Consider the following 18,414-nt stretch of genomic DNA (forward strand, 5'->3'; position numbering starts at 1 on the left):
GCAGCCCTAAAGTTAACCTAGCTTAGAGCACAGCTGCAATAGCGACAACATTAACATGAATGAGAAATACATGTGTTGCAAGGCAAGGGGAGTCTGAGATTGTTTGCATGCTAACCTAACTAAAGCTGACTAATACAATGGGCATACACAAGGGGATTTACTTTCTAGTTATCGCTTTGTTATTGGTCTCTGACATAATTGCATTGTGGTCATAAAACACACATTCTATTATTTCAATCATTTAAAATGTATCAAGAATTGCTTTATAGTCCAGTATATATATTCAGGTTTTATAAATATTACTTGGTCTTGTGTGTGTGTGTGTGTGTGTGTGTGTGTGTGTGTGTGTGTGTGTGTGGTGTGTGCGCATCATTCCTAGAAGTACTGTAATACCAGGTCGATGCGTGGAGTGGATAGAGCAAGTTCCTATTCCATCTCCTAATTTCAAAAATCCATTTAATATATTGTCCTCGGATACAGGACATATCAGATATTAAACTGATAAGAACAGATACTACACTTGATCTTAGCCACAAGGCCAAGAAGTGATAATATTACTTGGTTGAAAGAATATGCATCCTACAGTTATTGGAGTGTTGCATAAACTGATTATGTCCATTAAATTAAGCTTGCTTATTATGTTGTTCAAATCTTCAATGTGCTTCCTGATCTTTGTCTGCTTGTCCTGTCAGTTATTGAAAGACATGTTAAAATAGCCCATTATTATGGATTTTTCAGTTTCTCATTGTGGTCCTGTCAATTTTTGTTTTATATATTTTAAGCCATAATTATTAGATGCATCAAAGGTAGATTTATCATCAGACCCTAGTAAATTGAACCTGTAATCATTATGAAGTGACTATTTTATTTCCAGTTATGCTTTTTACCTTAAAATCCGTGTTGTTTAATGCTAGCACAGCCACACAGCTCTTTTCTAGTTAACATGGTGTATTTTTACTTTCCCTTAACTCTCAAATGTTTTCTATCCTTACGTTTTAGATGTGTCTCTTGTAAATTGCAGGGTTTGTTTTCTTTTGTTTTTTATTCAGTCCGATACTCTTTGTCTTTTAACTGAAGCACTTAGTCTACATACAGTTGATATAAATTCTGATATATTCAGATTAAAATCTATTATATTGCTATGTACTTTCTTCTTGTTCCATATATTTTATGTTCTCTTTTCTCACCTTTCTGACTTCTTTTGGATTGACTGAGCATTTTTTATTATTTTATTTTTTACACTTTTTGCAGTTATATATTCTTTTTCATTTTTAATTTCAATGTGTATATTAAAAATTAGAATGTGCATCCTTGGTTTATCTAAATCAAATATAATAAGTGTATCTACATTTTTAAAAAATATATTTTTTTATTGACTTCAGAAAGGAAGGGAGAGATAGAAACATCAATGAGAAATATCAATGATGAAAGAGAATCATTGATCAGCTGCCTCCCACACGTCCCCCACCGAGGATTGAGTCTGCACCCCTGGCATGTGCTCTTGACCAGAATCGAACCCGGAACCCTTCAGTCCACAGGCTAATGCTTTATCTACTGAGCCAATCCAGCTAGGGCAGTGTATCTACATTTTTCTTAGAAAATTCAAGACATTTTATAGCATTTAATTCCACCTATCCTTCTCCTAACTTATGTTATTATTGACATGTATTTTAAGTCTCTACAGTCAAGGTCTTCTAGAGTACCCATGTATTTACCCCTTTCTTTGTTCTTTATTCCTTCCTTTATTTCTAATCTTCTCTGAGATCATTGTCATTCTTCCTAGCAAAAAAATTGTGCTTTAGAATTTCCTTTAGTTAATCTGCTGATAGTAAACTCTCAGTTTATGTTTTCCAATACAATATTTTACTTTCATTTTTGGTCTAGATTATTTTGTAACAGACATGATTTTAAGCATTAAAAAATTTGCAAGACTGGAACAAAGAACCTCTTGTTTTCTGAACCATTTGGAAATAAGTGACCAATATGATGCCCCATCATACTTAAACATCTATATATATAAAACCCTAAGCAACCGGTCAACCGGTCAACCCGTTGACCGTTTGACCAGTTGCTATGATGCACACTGACCATCAGCATGCAGACGCTCAATGCAGGAGCTGCCCCTGGTGGTTAGTGAGCTCCCACAGCAGCAGTGCCACTCAGCCGACCTTCAGGCACCAGACGCTGGGCACAAATCTGTGCACTGGGCCTCTAGTTTTAATATATTATTCTTACCAGCAAGGATATTCTCCTATATAACCCAACATAAGCATCAAAATCAGGAAATTAATGTTACACATTATCACCATCTACTCTACAGACCACTCAAGTTTTGCCTATTGATTCAATAATATCCTCTGGAAAATTAGAAGACCTAATTTAAATGACATGTTGCATTAAATTGTCATGTCTCTTTAGTCTTCTTCAGTCTGGAATTGCTCCTCAGACTTCCCCTGTCTTTCGTGACTGTGAAACTTTTGAAGATTACAGGACAGTTATTTTGTAGAATGTCCCTCAATACCAGTTTGTCTGATGTTCATTGGGTTAGATTCTGGTTATGTGTTTTTCACAGGGATACTACAAAAGTGATGCTGTGTTCTTCTCACTGTATCCTATAAGATGGTACCCAGTCTAGATTTGTTTTATAATTGATGATATTAACTTTGGTCACTTGATTAAGGTGATATCTACCAGGTTGGTCCACTATCTATAATAATAAAAACGTAAGATGCTAATTAGACTGGACATCTTTATGGACGTCCTTCCTTCCGGACAAAGCCATGGAGGACAGGGGCAGAGGCAGAGGCAGCTGCCGCGGGAGTGGAAGCCAAGACCCTTGCATGAATTTCGTACATCAGACCTCTAGTATAATTAATAAGTATTTTTAGGAGATACTGAGAAATTATCTCATCAAACATTTGCCCTCTAATTTCAGCATCCACTAATGTTTCTTTGCTGAATTATTACTATACCTGCTGCCAAATAGCGATGTTCCAACTCCACCATCCCTTTTCTATTTAATCATTGACATTCTACTATAAGAAAAACTTCTTTCTCTCTTCATTTATTTATTCAGTTAGTTATATCAGTATGTAATCAATGATTTCTACACTTTGATCTTGGATGTCCAGCCTCTAGAATTGTGCGACAATAAATTTCTATTGTTTAAAACTACCCAGTCTGTAGTATTTTGTTATGGCAACTCGAGCAAACGAATACCTGTCACCCTCCCCCACCTTCCTACATCTGCCCCATTATATAACCAGTCTCCTATCAGTGCTCCTCACACACTCCCCAGCCCACCCTTCAGCTGAAGAGATATCTTCCTTACCCCACTCAGCTCCAATACCCCAGTGGGCTGACCCTGCTGTTACTAACATCACTAGCATCCCTCCCCCGTATTTAAGCCCTCCTCACCATACTACAGCTCTGACCCCCTATACTGGACCACCTCAGCCCCCGCTACCACTCTTCTGTGCTGGTGGCCTCCTTACCCCATCAGGTTCTGACCCGGATGCCCCTAATACTCCCATTACATGGATGTCTACGTCACTCAGCCTTACCTAATGAGTTTTGGTCTAAATCTCACCTTCATTCTTACAGGGTATTTTTTTTATTATTACATTTATTATTTTTTGTTGTTGTTGATAATTCTCATCCAAAGATATTTTTCCATTGATTTTTAGGGAGAGAGGAAAAGACAGAAAGAAACATCGATGTGAGAGAAACACATCGATTGGTTGCCTCCTGCATGAGCCCTGACCAGGGCCCCGGTCAGGGAGGAGCTGCAACTAAAGTATGTGCACTTGACTGAAATCGAAGCCGGGACCCTTTGGTCAGCAAGCCAATGCTCTATCTACTGAGCCAAACCAGCTAGGGCTCTTACAGGGCATTTTTTACCTTTTCTAGGCCAGCTTTCCCTAGATAGCACAGGTGAGGCTACAAGGATATGTTCAATTTATTACCTATACTAGAGGCCTGGTGCATGAAATTCATGCATGGGGTGGATGTCCCTCAACCCAGCCTTCACCCTCTCCAATCTGGGACCCCTCAGGAGATGGACATCCCTCTCACAATCCAGGACTGCTGGCTCCTAACCACTCACCTGCCTGCCAGCCTGATAGCCCCCTAACCGCTCCCCTGCCGGCCTGATTGATGCCTAACTGCTCCCCTGCCAGCCTGATTGATGCCTAACTGCTCCCGTGCCAGCATGATCGCTCCAAACTGCCTTCCCCTGTGGGGCTGAGGGGACTGGGGGACTCCAGCTGGATGAGGGGGTGCTTAGGGGACTGGGCGCTGCCATCTTGTGGCTGTGGGTGCCGCCATCTTGTGAGGGTGTGGCAGTCATTTAGCATATTCTCCCTTTATTAGATAGGATTGCCTAGACCTGAGTCAGCAGGACGGTCCTGCAGAAATCAACAAGTTCTCAAGCACACAGGCCTGGTTTTGATATTTACACACTAAAGAAACCTCTCCTCCTTCTGCTCCACCCAGGTTCCTGCCCCGTCCCTCACTCAGGGTGGTCTGACAGTCCTGGTTCCCTCCCCTCTCGTGTTATTATTATTGGGGGACGTGGATGTTTCTTCCCTCTCATGCCCTGGTGATACCAGCTGATGACAAGAAAATCTGAATCTTTTTTCATTGTCCTTGAACTCTTTTCTTTCGTTTTTTTATTGGGGTTTTTTTTTAGGTTATATCTACTCATTTCTAAAACATTGTTTGACTTTTTAGATTTTATTTTACTGCCCATCAGAGTGGACACAAAGCTGCAGGGATTTGTGTCAAGGAGAACAATCAGATGTGTAGAGGAGCAGAGGTCAGAGGTTCCGAACTCCAGGGCAGCCTCCTCCTGGATACAAGGACATCTCCTAAAATCCTCCCCCTAAATCAGTGATGGCGAACCTATGGCACGCGAACTCATTTTTTTGATTGATTTTTCTTTGTTAAATGGCACTTAAATATATAAAATAAATATCAAAAATATGTCTTTGTTTTACTGTGGTTGCAAATATCAAAAAACTTCTATATGTGACACAGCACCAGAGTTAAGTTAGGGTTTTTCAAAATGCTGACATGCCAAGCTCAAAAGGTTCGCCACCACTGCGCTAAGTTCTACTTTGGCTAGTGCTAGCCTGACTGGATTTCTACTACTTTGCACAAAGAGGTGTGACTAGAACATTCACCTGCCTGCACATCTCAGTCCATCTATACAAGAACATCCTCATCTAAAATCAGTACCTACAGCCCTGGCTGGTTTGGCTCAGTGAATAGAGTGTCAGCCTGTGGACTGAAGGGTCCTGGGTTCAATTCTGGTCAAGGGCACATGCCCAGATTTGTGGGCTCGATCCCCAGTGTGGGGCGTGCGGGAGGCAGCCAATCAGTGATTCTCTCTCATCATTGATGTTTCTATCTCTCTTCCCCCCTTCCTCTCTGAAATCAGTAAAAATCTATTTTAAGAAATAATAATAGCCCTAACCGGTTTGGCTCAGTGGATAGAGCGTCAGCCTGCAGACTGAAAAGTCTCAGGTTCGATTCTGGTCAAGGGCATGTACCTTGGTTGCGGGCACATCCCCAGTAGAAGGTGTGCAGGAGGCAGCTGGATCGATGTTTCTCTCTCATCGATGTTTCTAACTCTCTATCTCTCTCCCTTCCGCTCTGTAAAAAATCAATAAAATATATTTTTAAAAAAACAGCTCTTGGTTTCACTGATCTTTTAAAAAAAAAAGAAATAATAATAAAATAAAATCAGCACCTACAAATGCTTTGTGATGGATAGATCAACCTGCCTCAGCGCCTATTTCTGTAGCAATCTCATGTTCATGCAAGTTCAGTATTCTCTGCCACCCAACTGGCCGTGCACAATCTCAGTGTGTTTTGTAGAGGCTGGTTTAATGAAGGGACCAATGGATTGTGTCACAACATATATTCTGTGCCTATTGCACTGCTATGGATCCTATTCATTCTGAAGATCTCTCCAATGGCCCAGCCCACCCACAGCATCTACAATGCATATTTACTGAGCACCAGAGTATAGGCTTCCACCAGAGTGCAATCTCTGACAAGCAAACCAGCTCGAAGCTTGTTCCTTAATAGGGCATTGCTCAAATGGATACTGCCTTAAGAAGTGTGCCCTCCATTGCACTACTGCATTACCTTAACTTATACAAAATTTCAGAAACCTAAAGAAACAACTTTAAATCATCGACCTCAAAACCTTTATCTCACTCACTTTTCTTGCTCTTGGAATTTCTGTCCTCACTCCTAACGTCTAAGAATGATTGCTCTGGCTTCCCAACTGCATGAGCTGCTGGGGCTGCAAGCGCCCGCTGTGTTGCCTCTGCCTCTGACACCTCCCCTGGCAATAGACAGAACTCTGCCAGGGCTGCCTAATGGCTCCGGCAGCAGTGGGCCACACTGCAGCTCATTAACGGTGACGCTATCACCGTGGGGCTAGTGGGAGCAAATGTTTATCTGGTTCCAGAAAATGAGCCAACCCCACCATTAGACACTGTCATAGAGGTTCGCTGAGAGGAAGCCGTTTATAGAAATAAGCGTGTTTTGCTGAACCCTCCTGGTAAGATAAAGTGGTTATGGCTCTTATGGGAGAAATCCACCATGGCGGACACCCTTTTTAAAAAATATGTTTTTATTGATTTTAGAGAGAGGAGGGGGACAGAGGGGGAGAGAGAAACATCGATCAACTGCCTCCTGCACACTCCCCACTGGGGACTGAGCCTGAAACCCAGGCTTGTTCCCTGATCATCACCAGGGATGCAACTGGAATCAAACCAGTGAACTCTCGGTGCAGGAGGTGACACCCAACCCACTGAGCATCACGGCCAGGGCCACTTGCCCTCTTTTGAAGAAGCTGCCTCGTAAGAGGAGATGTAGGAAGTCTCACCATGCCTCAGAGTGGGAAGACAGATGCCTGGAAAACCTCCCTCTGCGACTCTTCTTTCCCTTCCCTGCTCTCTCAAGACAGTCCAGCTGAATGACTGAATTCTCGCTCTGTGGAAGAAGGCTATAATGCAATTTTGGGCTCAGTTGCACTGAGTTACCGAGCGCTCACAATGGGTCAGGCTCTGTACTTGCATGACCCAAGTGCATTCAACCCTCACTTTGAGGTGGATACCCTTAGCATCCTCACTTTTGGGGGAAATGAGGCTCAGAGAGGTCAAGTAATATTTCCAAGGTCCCACAGCCAAATTCCTGAAGAAACAGGAATTTGAACACAAGCCAACTGGGTCCAGAGCACACTGTCTGAACCTCTAGGCTGTATGGTTAATAAGAAACAACAGTATTTATAAACTGTCTTCTTTTCGAATACATCATCTCACTTATCCACAGTGCAATCGTTTTCTAATCTGGAAAGGTGGGGTTACAGTACCTCAAATTACCTATTTTAATGCATAGCAAAGGACTAGGAATCAACTTTGGGACAGGACGAGGAGAAACTAATTATGGCCCTAACCGGTTTGGCTCAGTGGATAGAGCATCGGCCTGCAGACTGAAGGGTCCCAGGTTTGATTCCAGTCAAGGGCATGTACCTGGGTTGCGGGCACATCCCCAGTGGGAGGTGTGCAGGAGGCAGCTGATCGATGTTTCTCTCTCATCGATGTTTCTAACTCTCTATTCCTCTCTGTAAAAAATCAATAAAATATATTAAAAAAAATAATAAAGAAACTAATTATGTGTGAGGGTGTAGCTTTTAGTGCCAATTCATCTGAGAGATGATGAGGGGAGATATTTTGGGACTGAAGGGGTCCCTTACATTAGCCTTCTTGGTTTATCTGATATTCTACTGTGTGATTCCAGAAAACACAACAGGAAAGCTGAGTCCAGTACCTTGTGTCCCCTCCTGGGGTCAGGAACAATATACCCATCAGATTTTTAAAAGCCTCCTCAGGCATATGCACACACAGTTTTCTTTCTTTTAAAAAAATAAATAAATTTTTTTTTTTTATTGATTTCAGAGAGAGGAAGGGAGAGGGAGTGTTGCAGAAGACCCCAGAAAAACCAAGCGACGCTTTGAAGAAGTGGAGAGACACTGTTTTAATTACACCGGCGGACTCCGGGAAATAATTTCTAAATCAGAATACCGAAACATGCAGGGGCCTTCATTTTTTTATTTTTTTATTTTTTTAAATATATTTTATTGATTTTTTACAGAGAGGAAGGGAGAGAGATAGAGAGTTAGAAACATCGATGAGAGAGAAACATCGATCAGCCGCCTCCTGCACATCTCCTACTGGGGATGTGCCCGCAACCCAGGTACATGCCCTTGACCGGAATCGAACCCGGGACCCTTCAGTCCGCAGGCCGACGCTCTATCCACTGAGCCAAACGGGTTTTGGCTAGGGGCCTTCATTTTATATCTCCCTGTGGTCTTTGTCCCACAAATATGGATTATGCTTCCGGACCTTTTCGTGGGCTTTGCAAGAGGCCCTCAGGAGTTGGGGGTCTCCAGGCCGTATCTGATGGTCTGGCCTGGCGCCAGCGATAACAACCCTCCCTCCAGGCAGTGCACTGTTCACAGGTTTATGGCCTCTGTAACAGGTTCTGCAAGACCAGTTTCCGGGGAGGAGGTAATGACTTAATTATAGGTTAGCTTGCTGGCATGGATTCCAATTGCTAGCCGCCCAAATATCAGGATTACATTTGAATTAGCCCTTTTTAGCCTTCTCAGGAGAGAGAGAGAGAGAGAGAGAGAGAGAGAGAGAGAGAGAGAGAGAGAGACATCAATGATGAGAGAAAATCATTGCTCAGCTGCCCCCTGCACATTCCACACTGGGGATCAAACTCACAACCTAGGCATATGCTCCGACTGGGAATTGAACCGTGACCTCCTGGTTCATAGGCCGATGCTTAACCACTGAACCATGCCAACCACTGAACATGCTCAAACACTGAACACACAAGTTTCTTGATGAATTCAGTTCTGCTTCAAGTCTTACTGTAGTTTCCTAAGGCTAAACTGAAGCTGAGATCTTCCCCAGTCCCTTTGTTTACCTAAAAATAAAGGCCAAAGTGAGAGATAACAAGTATTTATTTAAGAGCCAGAAGAATAGCTAGTCAGGAAGCCCTAATTCAGGCAGCAACCCAAACAGTGTTCCAAATAGGGGTGAAGGCAAGGGGTTTTATGAGAAAGAAAAGGGGAATAATTACATGAATAGAAGGAAGGAATTTCTATTGGTATTATGTCATGGAAGGAATTTCTATAGGTGCAAATAAGCTAAGTTATTCTTTAGCTATACGTGGTGGTGCTAATTCTAAAGAATGTCTTTAACTTTCAGTCCAGTAGTGAGAATGTCTGCTTTCCTGTTAGCTTTGCAAACAGTTGTTTGGCATATAACGCTGCTTTAGGCCCAGTCTAAAGGTTATTTTGCCCAGTCCAAGCACTCTAAAGGTTTGAGGAGTAACACCTGCAAGACAGTTCCTCTGAGATGGCAACTCCAACTCCATTTTGAAGTGGCTCCATTTATATTATTTTTCACACCTTTCCCTAAAGGCAATCCTCCCATCAGGTTTAAACAGATGTCAAATGCAGAAGAAACCAGACAGACAGTGAGATTTGGAACATTTATGTATCTCAGGTTTTTTTCAAGTTTTTTCTTTTCTTTTCTTTTTTAATATGTTTTCATTGATTTTTAGAGAGAGGGGCAGGGAGAGAGATAGAGACATTGATAAGAGAGAAACATCATCTATTGGTCCTACGGGGGACCGACCTGCATCTGGGCATGTGCCCTGACTGGAAATTGAACCGTGACCTCTTGGTCAACGCTCAAGGGTCAACGCTCAACCACTGAGCAGCACTGGCTGGGGGTCATTTTCTTTCCCCCTGCTTTTATTCTACAGGATATTTTTCCTTCTCTCAATCTATAGCTTCTTATGTCTATGAAGCTGTTGACACTGATAAAACCAGTCATGGTGAGACAGTATAAGGGTAAAATCTGGATTCCATTTTGACCAAAAGAACTCCATTTTAGAAGCCTGACTAGGGCTCCTCGCTTTCAGTAAAATTCTGTAGTTGAAATTAACCTAACCACATCCTTAAAAGAAAGAATGTGCAACGATCACATCCTCTGTCCGCATCATGTTCTGCAAAATAGTTATTGTTGTTGTTGTTTTTTAAATATATTTTATTGATTTTTTACAGAGAGGAAGGGAGAGAGATAGAGAGTTAGAAACATCGATCAGCTGTCTCCTGCACATCTCCCACTGGGGATGTGCCCTCAACCCAGGTACATGCCCTTGACCGGAATCGAACCTGGGACCTTTCAGTCCGCAAGCCGACGCTCTATCCACTGAGCCAAACCGGTTTCGGCAAAATAGTTGTTTTGTCAATTAAATGGTAGCTAGAATATTTGCTCAAGCATTATTGTGCAGGTCCTTTGAGTGGCCCACTGGCCATGGGAAACATCTTGTGACTACCCGGGATCAACCACCACCAGATGACGAACTAGGGAAAACTGACCTCATCCTCATTCCCAAGCCCTACACCCACCCGAAGGCCCCTATATAAGCCATCCACAAGAACCCTTCCGGAAGCTTGACTTCTCTTTTCTGGTCGATCCTCTTGTGCACAAGCTCCTTCCTTCCTTCCTTCCTTCCTTCCTTTTTTCCTTCCTTCCTCCTTTTTTCCGTCCTCCTTCCTTCCTTTCTAACAGACTAAATTTTAAAAAATACTTTTTAAGAGGAAGGGAAAAGGAGAAAGAGAAACACTCATATCGGCTGCCTCTTGCACACCCCCTACCATGGATGAATAACAGGGTACATGTGCCCCAACTAGAATCGAACCAACAACCCTTAGGTGCATAGGACGATGCCCAACCAACTGAGCCACACCAGCCAGGCCTGGTATAAGCTGTTTTCAATAAACTCTATCTGCTTGATCTTGTACAGAGTTCAGTGCTCATTTCTATGACATTGAGACTCAAGAACCTGGCATTCAAGGTCTGGTAACAATGGAAAACAATGCACATCCTTTTAATGTTCTGCTGTCTTGCTGGGAAAATAAATGATGCTCATGGAAACTGTAATAAGGTACTCTTCTCATTCTCCAATTTAGACCATTCTTGGAAGACCCTCAGCTTGCAAATGCTAAGTAGAGGCGGAGAAATTTTTAAAAAATTATTTTAAGAATCCTCTAAGACAGTGTTCTCAACCTTGGCTGCACATTAGAATCACCTGGGAATCTTTTTAAAATCCTGATTTCTGGGCCTCATCCTCCGGAAATTCTGTTTCTTTGTTATGGGGTGAGGCCACAACATTAGTAACAAAGAAACAGAATTTCCGGAGGATGAGGCCCAGAAATCAGGATTTTAAAAAGATTCCCAGGTGATTCTAATGTGCAGCCAAGGTTGAGAACCACTGGTCTAAGAGAGTATAGGGAAGATAAATAGTGATGGCAAGAGACTTGACTTGGGGTAGTGAACACACAATACAATATACAAATGATGTATTATAAAACTGTATACCTGAAACCTATATAATTTTATTAACCAATGTCACCCCAATAAATTCAATAACAGAGGAGGGAAAAAGAATCCTCTAAATGCGAGCATGATTCTTGGCACCAAGCAGACAAGGTAATAAAAGAAGGTGAAAAAATAGGATCCTACAGTGGCATGTGTCTTCAAGGGCTCCATTGACTCTTAATAGCTGAGACCCTCCCTAGGACGGGGAGTGGAGATATGCACAGCCAAGGACGGAGCCTGCTGGAGGAAATAGAGCTCTGATCATAAAGAAAATGGCCTTACTGGCTGGGTGGCTCAGTTGGTTGGAGGGTCCTCCCATACACCGAAAAAAAAAAAGGTTGCAGGTTCCATCCCGGTCAGGGCGCATAAAGGAGACAATCAATTGATCTCTATCTCTCTCTCTCTCTCTCTCTAAATAAATAAATAAATAAATAAATAAACAAACAAACATATCCTCGGGTGAGGATTTTAAAAAATGGCATTACTGAATAATCTCGATGCTGGTGGGGAGAGTCACAGCAGTGTACATAACACCTCCTTCAAAGCACAACACAAGCTACTCGGCCCTCAGGTCAAGGGCAGGACAAGAAGAAAATCCATTCCGCACTCAATTCCAGAAAGATAAGTCTGGGTAATGGTTTTCTCTTTTAACTAATCAGACTTCATTTTTGAAATTCGCATTGTATACGAAGATGTATGAACCTGAAAATAATGATTCACAATAATTAAGTAATTAGTCATTTCCTCAAGGAGCTCTTTCCTGAAATACAATTCAACTTGGGTGATTCAAGAGACTTGAACAAGGGAATTGTTAACGAAGGTGTCAGCAGGGTAAAGGAAAGCAAGGCCATAGGGGCAGCAATATACCAGCAACAGTGGGAAAGAACCAGGAGAGGCAATGGAATTTCCGGAGCCTGAGGAGAGCTGCACCTGGAGGAGGGGCTACTGCCAGAAAGGACATCCCAAAGCAGGCAAGGATTTCTCTCTCCTCCCACCCGCCTGTCTCCTACTGTTTGAACTCCATCAGAAGGCAGGCAGCGGAGGAGCCAATGTTATGCATTTTGTAGGTATGCACAGAGCAGGGTAAAGAAGGATGGAGGGAGCCGGGGAGAGACTGAGCCTGAAGAGACTAATCAGCAACCCGCATCAGCACCCCAGTCACTTTTTATCACATTATCCTGTTTTATTTTTCCACTGTTCTTATCGTTACCTGATGATATTTTTGTCAGGTTGCTGAATATTTTTGTCAGGTTGCTGAAGGAGGAACGCACAAGGCCAGAATGGTGAGGGATTACGAATTTATTCAATCATCCGCACACCAGATAGCTGAGCCTGGATGGCTCCAGCACCCAGTGACAGGAGTCAGCGGCTTTTAAAGGACTTTTGGTCGGCTTTTTCTGGGTGGAGATTTCTTTATGCATACCTGGAGGGGAGATAATGGAATGTGGTCGCAGCAAGTGAAATGTGGTCTCAGAAAAGAGAATGTCCATAGTGAAATATCTTTTTTTTTTTTTAAATACATTTTATTGATTTTTTACAGAGAGGAAGGGAGAGAGATAGAGAGTTAGAAACATCGATCAGCTGCCTCCTGCACACCTCCTACTGGGGATGTGCCCACAACCCAGGTACATGCCCCTGACCGGAATCAAACCTGGGACCTTTCAGTCCACAGGCTGACGCTCTATCCACTGAGCCAAACCGGTTTCAGCAGTGAAATAGCTTGACAAGCCAGTTCCTGGGGCAGAGGTATTGATTCTGTTGTAATGTACCCCGAGAATCACAGAAGGACGCCTCAAGAAGTCGAATTAAAGAGTCACATTTATTGCAATCCGGGACTAGGAGGGGGCATTCCCAAATCTCATAGCCATAAGATGGTGGCAAAACCAGACTTATATAGGCAAAAATCACTAAGGTATTGATTACATCCCAGGGTTTGGAATGAGGCACCTGGCTCGCAAAAAAGCAGATTACAGAAGCAGAATTAAGCATGTTAATTACAGTTTCGGGTTTCGGGGTCACTGAATTGACAGAAATACATTATCTAGAGCCCTTGGGTAACCTGGGTTAAACTTAGGCATGTTATCTAAATTACAGTTTTGGGTCTCCAGATCACTGAGTTGTCAGGACAATTTAGAGTAATTGTGCTGTCCTGGTCTCGGGACCACTGAGTCAGCTGGAACGCACCACCTGTGGCCACTAAAACAATTTAGGCCTTCCCAGGTGAAAGAAAAATGTGCTTTCTAAAACTAATAAGATAACAATCAATGGGCTAGTCATTCAATCAATAAGGTATTCAATCGAATGGGATGATTTATACAATTCAGAAAATCAAAATAGCCTGTCCATTGTTAAACAAAGCAAATAGGTACCATACTTCAATTCAATTCTTTGATCAGACCTTAACAATTTTATTTTTATTTCTTTATTCCCCCTTTCCCACCATTAGAATGTGCGGACGAAAAGGGGCCACGTGCTAGCCTGACAGGCTCACTAACCTGACTAGCTCAGGGAAAGCCTGCATGGCAGCCTTGCAAACTCGGAGACCTAAAGTAACCACAAAGGATGGTCTGAAATTAAAACTTCTTAACGAAACGCAGTTGGTAGTGGGTAGTCATGTCCTAGGCCGGCATCTTCCCTGACAAAGGTCAATCTTTATCCTGACAGCCTGTCTATTGTCCTTTTGCCTCTATGATAACATACCTTTGGAATGTCACAGTAATCTTCCTTTTTCTAGACGTGCAGGCACCGCTCAGCAGAGACCGTAAGTCCCCTCATTGTTATTGAATTAATTGTTGACTGTTAACTCTCCTGCACCCACAAGAGAAGTATATGTCCATCATTCTACTTTTTATCCAATCCCAGAGATTTCACCACTTTGCTTTCTCCTAATCTAATCTATCACCAGTGGGTTTTACGTCACCCCCTTACATCTCCTCTTTTGATTGGAATGTATGGAATAAGGCGCAAAACTGACCCTCTCCGGAGCATTTTCTCAATCCGTTGAGATTTTGCTTCTCAGCAATTGTCGACAATTTGACTCAAATAAACTCACAAAAATTCTTCACAGGTTTGACTATATCTTACATTGCCAAATGTTAAGTTCCTTGAAAGCAAGGATTTTGTTTGTCCAAAACGATATCCCACGTGGAGTGTTGCTGCCCAGGTGGAACGAGGAAGGCGTCCTCTTTGGTGGGGATGGAGAGTGTGGCCAGCACAGGTTCTCAAAGCCCGCTGAGGTTAGGAGGACATCTGTATTGGGGAGGGGGTGGTGGCAAAGATATGTACGGCTATGTCCAGAGGACTTGGTCATGTAAGTAAATAAATTCAAGATGATGGGACTTTCACTGTTAGAGAAGGGAGACACAATTATGGAAAGGGAGCAAACTTTGTAAGAAACCTGCCTCTAACTTATCGTCATAGAAAAGAAACAGCATGTGGCCAGGCCATTACTGAATTTCCCCAGAGCAAACAGGATGTGGGGGGGTGGGGAGAGGGTATGAGCTGTATGTAAGGTCTGGGGCTGGGAAAATAGGGTCTTTCCTGATCCCACCTGCTGAGTTCGACAAAACAACCCAGAACTGCCGAGCCACATCCTGCTGGACAATAGCTGCCATCCTGGGACCCACCAGAGCATCCTGTTGTGCTGATGGCCAATAAATAACCACCGGAGACTTCTCAAGATGGCCAGGGCGCAGCTGCACCAACTTCCCGCTCATCAATCACCCGCCACAAGCTACCTCAGATAAACCTGATTGGTCCAACAGCAGCATAAAAAATCTCTGCCAGGCATAGGCGGGTGTGACTCCCCCGGCCTGCACCCCCAGACCCTGGGACCTCACCTGAGAGCTTCCAATAAACGCGATATTTCGCTCTTACCCTGCTTGTCTTGGTCAATTTATTGGCTTTGGTCAGATTAAATATTACATCTCAGATTAAACCTTACATTAAACCTTACACTGTACACGTGGCCGATAGCACATGTCCTAGGAAGATTCCCCTAGACCAGCGGTTCTCAACCCGTGGGTCGCAACCCTTTGGGGGTTAAACGACCCTTTCACAGGGGTCGCCTAAGACCATCAGAAAACACATATATATAACTACAGATTGTTTTTGTGATTAATCACTATGCTTTAATTATGTTCAATTTGTAACAGTGAAATTGGGGGTCACCACAACATGAGGAACGGTATTAAAGGGTCGCGGCATTAGGAAGGTTGAGAACCACTGTCCTAGACAAAGAGAGGTAGAGGTAACTAGAAAAGGCCCCAGCCCATTTTTTTAAATGACCCAATGGGAGACAGCAAGACCTAGGCGACCTGTTGGGAAATAGGTGACCAAATAGTACTCAGCCAATGAGGAACTGGAGGAGGGTCTCAATAAATGGGCTATGTTCCCTGCCCCACATGTGTTCCTGTGGGCGCCCACTCTCGAGAGTGTTAGTGAAAGTCTCATTTTTGCCAGGCTTCTGTTTCCTAGTCTGTCATTTGAAATTGGACAGGCGAGCTATTTCTCACAACTTCAATGAGCCCTGGGGTGATGGATTAGAATTGGAAGTATTGATGTGAACTCATGGTTTTCAATATATTTAGATAGATGGAGAGATACAAGATAGATAGGTAGATAGATAGATAGATAGATAGATAGATAGATAGATAGATATTATGTTACAGAATTTACCAGGCCACCAAAAAAATACACAGGAGTACTTGGAGATACAGGAAAAACCCATTGATTTTCAGATGTTTCCCATGTACTAGTACAGTGACTCAAGGGAGATTTCTCTACAAATCCTGAGCAAACCACTATGGAGGAAGTTCTCTCTTTATACCCTTTGGTTTCTTTGTCCCTGAAATATGGATGGGACTTCGGACCTTTCGTGGGCTTTGCAAAAAGCCCGGTGTGTTGGGATGCGGGCTGTGAGACCACACCTAAAGGCCTGGCCTGGCACCAGCGCCGATAACCTGCTCTGGGGGTTGTGTATTGTTCATGGTTTATGGCCTCTGTAAAATGTGAGTATTTAGGTAAACCGGTCTTGCAAGACCAGATTGTGGAGAAAGGGGCAGTGACTTAATTATAGGCTATCGAGAATGTACATCAGGTTACTGGCACAGAGTCAGATTGCTAGCCCCCCCAAAATGTCTTATTTTCCCCATCAGATAGATATGCAAATAAATATAGTTGTAAATGTGTGTATGTGTTTGTGTGTGTGTTGTGTATGTACTAGTAAATGTGTGGGTGTATATTCCCAACTGTAACCACTGAGCGGGCCCTGGAACAGGGACACCCTCAGATCTCAGTTTCTAAGTACCAATCTCCACTAAATGGGACTAGGACTCCTTAGAGAATTAATTCATCCCTGGGACAGGGAAAGCACAAGATGCACCTGGAACATCTTTTCCCAGAAAGCAAGGAAATGATCAAAGAATGATGAGGACATGTCAAAAGAACCAGAAGACCATTTGAAGAGGTTCCTACTAGCCAAACTGGGACTATTTGAACATCAAAATAAATAAGAAGAATGGATTTAACCCACTGAATAACATAGGAAACCATGAGTCCATACATAAGTAAACTGATTGACTATTTAATAAAGAATAGAATCCTATATAATAAAGAGCTAATATGCTAATTAGACCCCAGCAGAAGCTGGGGCTGTGAGGGCTGGCTGAGGCAGCAGGGGCTGTGAGGGCCAAGCCCCTTGCATGAATTTCATGCATCAGGCCTCTAGTATTTATATAAACTCTCAAATACTAACCAAATTACAAAAAGAATAAGAGTAATGTTGAGCTATGGTTATGTAAGATGGAAGCTATATGAAAGCTGCAGCGACCTCTCTACTATTTTTGCAACTTCCATTGAGTTTATAATTTATTACAAACTTTTAAAAGATTTTTAATAATAATAAAAAAAGAGTAACTTTAGATTGGAGAAGCCTGGCCAACATCACACTAATCAAGAAGTGAAAGTTAGCCCTGGCCAGTGTGGCTCAGTTGATTGGAGTGTCTTCCCACACATCCAAAGGTTGTGGGTTCAATTCCTGGGTACATACCTAGGTTTTGGGTTTGATCCTGTTTGGGATGCGTACAGGAGGCAACTGATAGATGTTTTTCTCTCACATCAATGTTTCTCTCTCTCTTTCTTTCCCCTTCCTCTCTAAAAATCAATTTAAAAACACACATACAGCCCTAACCAGTTTGGCTCAGTGGATAGAGCGTCGGCCTGCGGACTGTAGGGTCCCAGGTTCAATTCCAGCCAGGGGCATGTACCTTGGTTGGGGGCACCTACCCAGTAGGGGGTGTGCAGGAGGCAGCTGATCCATGTCTCTCTCTCATCGATGTTTCTAACTCTCTATCCCTCTCCCGTCCTCTCTGTAAAAAATCAATAAAATATATTTTTTTAAAAAACATACATACAACCAACACATATACTCAGGATGAGGATAAAATACAAATATACCAAACTGCCTGAGTTTGAATCCTGGCTGTGCCATGCACCAGCTGTGTGAATTAACTCTCCATGACTCAATTAATCGGTGAAGTGAAGATAATAATAGTACCTACCTCACAGTGCTGTTGTAATTAACAGAATGAATAAATGAAAAAGGCTTTGAAAATAAGTGGCACATGACAACGACTTTACCATAAAAGTATTGTTGTTGTTGTTTTTTATGTAGTCAAATGTACTGTTGAGCCATTGCAGGTGCCATTTCAAAGAAAAACTTTTATTTGCCTTGGCTTCCAATTCCGGAAATGAAATTTTTAAAAAATAATCATTTTAAGTTTGGCTGATAATATGCACCATTCGGATACCAAGCCATCCTCATAAAAGAAGGCACTGATGTTTTACAGTCACCCGATCTGCTCCTCACAACAACCTTATCATTACCCTCATTTCATCTACCTGGAAACAGATTCAAAGATACCAAATGGTTTGCGAA

The 18,414-nt window shown here is 42.6% G+C and overlaps 1 non-coding gene across 1 annotated transcript; it reads right to left on the minus strand.

The window, feature by feature from the left end:
- Window positions 1–359: 359 nt before the first annotated feature.
- LOC118660785 lies at window positions 360–550 on the minus strand. Its single transcript, XR_004969020.1, has one exon. It is a non-coding gene; the product is annotated as a U2 spliceosomal RNA (small nuclear RNA).
- Between the last annotated feature and the right edge of the window lie 17,864 nt (window positions 551–18,414).

The sequence above is a fragment of the Myotis myotis genome, unplaced genomic scaffold (assembly GCF_014108235.1).
Source record: "Myotis myotis isolate mMyoMyo1 unplaced genomic scaffold, mMyoMyo1.p scaffold_m19_p_1, whole genome shotgun sequence".
Taxonomy (NCBI): domain Eukaryota; kingdom Metazoa; phylum Chordata; class Mammalia; order Chiroptera; family Vespertilionidae; genus Myotis; species Myotis myotis.